General features: G+C 42.9%; 1 pseudogene; it reads right to left on the bottom strand.

Moving 5' to 3' along the window:
• Positions 1 to 278: 278 nt before the first annotated feature.
• On the bottom strand, positions 279 to 4,928 carry LOC112932154 (bifunctional methylenetetrahydrofolate dehydrogenase/cyclohydrolase, mitochondrial pseudogene; annotated as a pseudogene).
• Positions 4,929 to 5,293: the final 365 nt, after the last annotated feature.

The following is a 5,293-nucleotide window of genomic DNA, read 5'->3' as shown; positions in this document are numbered from 1 at the left end:
AGGCAAATTTTAACTTAACTGACTTGACAAAGTTAAGCATCTGTACTCAATGGGACAATGTCCTTCCTGTTATCACTACGTTAATGGCTTGTCTTGGCTGGATCACATGACCCAGCATGATACTGGCATGCTTTGTGGTGAGGTACTGAGCTATACAGACCCATTTAAGCTTTCAACAAATACAAAGCATAATTTTAAACCATTTCAATAGAATAAAAAATTGACCTGTTTTGTGTCTTGAATTGGCTTGGAATGTCGTTCATGACAAAACATAACAGTTAATTGGTTTTTACTCCATGCTTCAATACTTCCCGCTCTTCAAGTCTCAGCACCTTTTTTGCAGCAATAATGGTATTCTTCATTAGCATCGCCACTGTCATGGGACCAAGCCCCAGACTGGAGTGATGTAATTGGCATTCTTTCTGATTCCTTCAAGATCGACATCTCCAACCAACTTGGCTTTAGACAGGATGGGATCTTGAACTCTATTTATTCCCACATTGATGAGTGCAGCTCCCTCCTTGATTGTATCTGCTGTGATCAGATTGAGAATGCCTGCAGCAGAGATCACAATTTCTGCAAGAACTGTGCATTTCTTCAGTTGCTCTTTGGAGTGTATTGATGAGATATTGTAGCAGCGGCATCACCTCCAGAGTGTTCGTGTGCCCCGTGTGTGTGGTAGCATCGCAATGGGCATTCCAACATTTCTTGACCTCTGAGCCACAACCACATTCTTCCTTAGGGTTGGAATGCCAGTGAGTTAATTATTTCCCAGACACCCTATGGTGCCGCTGTTAACACATTCACCTGACGTTGATTACATAAAGCCATCAACATTTCTGGAGAAACACCATTGCAGATCTTTCTCTCATCAATGTGCTCTGGAAGAGGCAGCTGAATAAGGAGGCCATCTAGTTATCATCATTATTTAGTCTATTGATTAAATTCAATAATTAGTCTGAAACTGAAGCTGGTTTCACAGTTATTTCACTGTTGATTCCCACTTCTGAAGCTGGTCTGATTTTGTGGAGGACGTAGGAGTGGCTGGCAGGATTCTCATCAACCAGAACCATGCTCAGGTGTGCCTGTTTGTTGCCCAATACCACCCATTCTTCCACCTCCTGCTGCACTTCCTGCTTGGTTTTCTGGCCAAGTTAGCCTACAGAAATGACAACAGCTTCATTTTGAACCAGTGAGAGATAAAAGGGGCAATGACAGAGGTGGCAGCTCTGTGTGGATGGAGCAGCCAGGGAGCTAATGTGGACATGAGAGAAGCTGTAACCATCACCTACACTGATGTCCATGCCAGGAACCTATTATGCTCTTCTTAAAAATCAATAGCTTTTCATTAATTCTAGGATAAAACACAAAGCTCTTAACTACTTGGCATTTATCTTTAATTCCATCCTGTTCTCTATTATACCCTTGTCACTCCCCTCAGCATAGCACACAGAAATACCTGTTTTTTTTTTTTTAATTATATCTTTTTATTCAGAGAGACACAGAGACACAGGCAGAGGGAGAAGCAGACTCCCTGCAGGAAGCTCGATATGGGATTTGATCCCAGGACCCTGGAATCACACCCTGAGCCAAAAGCAGACACTCAACCAGCAACCCATACTTGTAGTTCTTTAATCTGCCATGTTCTTATGTCACATTTTATTCATTCCAAAGACATTTATTTATTATTTTTTAAAGATTTTTTTGTGCTTTTTCTAGGCCTATGCCATTCTAGGCTTTATTTTTTTATTTTTTAAGATTTTATTTATTTATTCATGAGACACACACACACACACACAGACATAGGTAGAGGGAGAAGCAGGCTCCCTATGGGGAACCTGATGTGGGACTTAATCCTAGGACCCTGGAATCACAACCTGAGCCAAAGGCAGATGCTCAAACACTGAGCTACCCAGGTGCCCTCTCAAAGACATTTATTGAACAATCACTAAACCAGGCTCTAATCTGCATGCTGCACAATGAACAAGACCATGTTCCTACCCTAATGGAGTTTACATTCTGGCAGAGGAGCAGAAAATAAACATGTGGACAAATAATATAATGTAATGACAAAGGCTGTGAGAAAGAAAACAGGGAAATAAAACAGAAGGAGTCTTGGGTAAGAGTCTACTTCAATGAGGAGGTCAAGCAGTTACCATTGACTAATGATACTTGAACTAAGCCCAATGTAGGTGAGTATTCTGGGACAGAACACTCCAAGCAAGAAAAAGTAGCACAAAGGTCCTGTGATGGGAACAAGTTTGTAATGTTCTAGAGATGAAAAGAAGGCCAGTGGTTCCAAGGGCAATGAAGGAAGAGGTAACGTCATGATGCCTTTGGGTGCATCAAAAGAAACCCCAACTCAGATAGACTTAAGCCATAAGGAAATATATGATTTATTATTTTAGGAAGTCTAGAAATAGGTGGGCCCTAAAGCCATGGGATTGAGAGTCAAACAACATCATCAGGACCCAGAAACTTTCCATATTTCTGCCACGTGCTGCTGTCCTTAGTGATTGCTTCATTCTAAGACAAGAAGCAAGATGAATATTACAGCAACCCAGGGTCAAATCCAGCATGACAATATGCAGAAGCAAAAGGGAAGACTTCTGTTCTTGGGACACCCCTCCTGAGGAAAACACTTCTCAAAGCCTCAGCAGATTTTCTCACAACTCTCACTTGCTATATGTCATGGTCTAAATGTTTGTGTTTCCTGAATGCATATGTTAAAATTGAATATACAGGGTGATGATATTTTTTTTTAATTTTTTATTTATTTATGATAGTCACAGAGAGAGAGAGAGAGAGGCAGAGACACAGGCGGAGGGAGAAGCAGGCTCCATGCACTGGGAGCCTGATGTGGGATTCGATCCCGGGTCTCCAGGATCGCGCCCTGGGCCAAAGGCAGGCGCCAAACCGCTGCGCCACCCAGGGATCCCTAGGGTGATGATATTAGGAGGTGGTATCTTTGATTTGAGAAGTGATTAGGTCATGAGGGTGGAGCCTTCATGAATGAGATTCGTGTCCTTATAAAAGATCTCAAAAAGCTCCCTCACCCTTTGTACCATACAGCAAGCAATCTGTGACCTGGAAGAAGGCATCTAGATCTTGGACTTCCAGCCTTCAGAACTGTGAAAAAGAAAGTTCTGCTGCTTATAAGGCACCCAGTCTGTGGCATTTTGTTATAGCAGCCTCAGTAGACTAAGGCACTATATGCTCCTGTACGCTCCTTCCTGAGTTAGCAGGAAAGGAATTGGCACAAACCAGTACCTATATGGGCTAGGTGTTCGGTTGACAACCCATGCTTATGGTAGGCAATGGGGTGGTAGGTAAGGTGTGGCTTGCATGGTAGTGTAAATATTTTGGTGATTGCAATGGAAACATTTGGAGTTTTGAACAGATGAAGGATGGCTAGAGGTGAGATTGTGAGGAGCCCTTAAGTTAGGTATTAGGAAGATGATGCAGGCATCTGAAGAAGAAAGGAAGATGCAGGTTAGGATGGAGGCAACAGATGTGGAGAGTTCTACTTAGGATATTTTTGGAGTGTAGTATATAGGACTTGCTAATGTAGGAATACTCTAGTGAGGAAAATGAAGAACCAAGAAAACTCCAGAATTGTGGCCTGAGCAACTAGGTAATAGTGTTCACTGAGATGTGGGGGACCCACAGAGGGGTGCATTTTGAGGGGCAGAAGGTTGGTCCAATGCCTATTAGATATCACCCTGGAGGTACCAGGAAGAGTGCTCCAGATTTGAGTTGGAGCTCAGGCAAGAGGTAGGGATGGGAGATGTTGGATAGTCCCAGTAGCCATGGCATTTATAGCCTGGACACCAGGTTAGGTCTGGTGGGGAGACAGTGTCCACAGGGAAAGGATTAGAACCAGGATCCAAGCACTAGGGCACTCAAAAAATTAGAGGTTAGGAAGAAGAAGAGGGGAGAGCAAATATACACAAGAGAAAAAGCCAGGAGAAAATGAGAGAAAAATCAACCCTCATGAAGGGGATAGCCAACAATGGTTTCAAATGCTGCTGAGATAGCAAGTTCTATGCAAACAAATACTAGGCCAGGGGTTGAGAATTTGAGGCTGCAGGGGATCTCCAAAAGCTTTTCCATGGAGAGATGAAAACAAAATTCTTAATGGGGTGCATTGGGTAGTAAGTGGGAGGTGAGAGATTATATACAATTGCTATCAGTCAGGGTTCAACCAAAGAAGCAGCCCCACTATGCATGATGTGGAATAAAAGGTTAATTGTAAGGAATACCTTGTGGAACTGGGGGAAATGCTGGAAGCAAAGGTCTCAGAGGATGGGAGAAAAGCCACTACTCAGGGTTTGCTGCTAAGCAGTTGAAAAGTCTGGGTGCCTTTGGCTCTGGGTTTAGTTATAGGGCAGCAGTCAGCAGAAGTGCTCTATCCATCGAAACTTCCACCTCCCTACCCCCTTACTGTACTGTTTTCTAATCATCCTTTGAAATTCCATTCACCATGGCCTCCCCTAGGAGCCCTTTTGGACCCTCTCAGTGTACCTTGTCTGGCCCTGTTGATCATTTCTATGTGCTTGCATGACCCCGGTGCTAACCTCAGTCACAGAATCTCTCCTGTGGGCATTCCTTGGTACAACTCCTGGCAGTTAGTAGGTGCTTTCAAATGTTTGTATAATTGGCTTGAACTCTGTTTCTCCTGAGGTCCTGAAGACCCTGAGGGAAGGGACTGCGCTCCCTACATAGTCTCTGACTCAATACAAGGATGGATCGATGAATGAGTAAATGAGCAGGACCAGCAGAATGAACACAGCTTGAGGGGTCTGAACTTTGTGTGTCCTTTATTTGTTATCCATTCCTTCTTTTACTTATGCTAAATGACCTCCTTGGGGTTTACAGTGCAACCCTCTGCCCAGGCATTTTGGAACTTGTTGAACATGTTCACACATGGCTCCTATTACCCTTTGTGATATTACATATTTTAATCGTTTGTGCTCTGTCATCATTTTTTTCAAATTATTATCATATGAAAGTCTCTCCCAACACTTTAATTGACCTCCTTGGGATATTTCCAGTTTTGATATGCCTTTCTTAATGTGTAGTAATATTAAATGATATGGCATTAGAGATGCAAATGTATGATAATATTATGCAAGCTTGAGATTTTGCTTCAGATAAATTATGGGGAGGCTTGTCAAATTGTATATTAATCATGCTGAATGTATATATTTAACTAAGGCAACCTGTAGGGTACAGCCTGCTTAATGCCCTTCTAACCCTGCAGGAAGCAGAGGTACAGCCACAGGCCCTTAAA

Source organism: Vulpes vulpes, chromosome 13 (assembly GCF_048418805.1).
Source record: "Vulpes vulpes isolate BD-2025 chromosome 13, VulVul3, whole genome shotgun sequence".
Classification (NCBI taxonomy): domain Eukaryota; kingdom Metazoa; phylum Chordata; class Mammalia; order Carnivora; family Canidae; genus Vulpes; species Vulpes vulpes.
The sequence above is the reverse complement of the archived record's forward strand: the minus strand, read 5'-3'. Positions and strand labels throughout refer to the sequence as shown.